We start from the raw sequence: 1173 nt of genomic DNA, 5'->3' as shown, positions 1-1173 counted from the left end.
ATTCTCCTCTTGGGATCTTGGGCACACATGCACATGCGCCCGGCTTGAGTTTTAAGTCACTGGGTCCAGGACTCGAACCACGGTTGACTACGTGGGAGTCCAGCGACATAGCCATTACGCTAACTGCTGGTTCCTAGTAATGTCTCCTAAAACTTTTATTAGACAGTGTCCCTGGAAGAATCTCTGAGGTGGAGAGTTGTTATGTGGAGAATAACTGGAAGTGCTTTCAAGAGATCCACCTGCATGGGTGTGAGGAAGGTCAGAGGGAGCTGGTAAACCTCAGCTACTGTCACTGAGCCATAGTCAACTTAGAGGGTCTCCAGGGCTGGAATGTTCTTTGTTCAATGTTGTAATGAATGCAAAATTTTTATACCTTTGTATCAAAATGTCCAATAAATGTCCTCTGATATTTTCCTCTCTCAAGGTGGGGTAATGACTACTCAGTTCGTACTTTTTAAGAGACATCTTTAAATTGGCCATCAATGTTCTCATCAGTGGTAATGGAATGTATGGATATGGATAGGTGTTTGTGTGAAACTTAACAGATTCCACTTCTCTTATTTTTAATTTGTCAGAGAGCAAATTGTATCATGTGTACCTGCCACAGAGAGACAGAGGAAGGTGAGAAATAACTCCTCATAGGGATGGGCAAACTAATATATCTTCTCCTCAATTTCCCATTGGTGGGATTTGGGACATGCAAGCACACAAGCCCAGTGTGTTCTTTAAGCCACCAGGACCAACATTTGAACCGTGCAGTCAGCCATGTGGGATTCAGCCACATGGCTGAATCTGGCCCACCTCTGCTCTTTTTCTTTCTCTTTCATCTTTGTACTGTTAATAATCCCATGACTCAGGAAATTACCTGTGTTTTTGCTCTGTGTTTCAGAAAATTGTGCACGAACAACCAAGAGAAGTTTTGAGGGTTGCAAGGGTTATGTAAACCCAGCTTTCAATTTTTCTTTGCTCATATGTTAGAAGACAATATTAAAAGCTATCAAACTCTCATTCCCCATCCTGGCAACCCACTTACCTCTGGGATTTTGCAGAGTTCCAAAAGGGTTCCAACTTGGGCTGAAAATGTGGGCATGTTTCCTGCAATGATAGCAACAGGTTGTTTCTGCATCTGGCAGTTGTAGTTTGGCAGGGTCTGATTCCCTCCAGAGAGCAAAA

The sequence above is a fragment of the Tupaia chinensis genome, unplaced genomic scaffold (assembly GCF_000334495.1).
Source record: "Tupaia chinensis unplaced genomic scaffold, TupChi_1.0 Scaffold143620_1, whole genome shotgun sequence".
In the NCBI taxonomy this organism is placed as follows: Eukaryota; Metazoa; Chordata; class Mammalia; order Scandentia; family Tupaiidae; genus Tupaia; species Tupaia belangeri.
Note: the sequence above shows the minus strand (reverse complement) of the source record.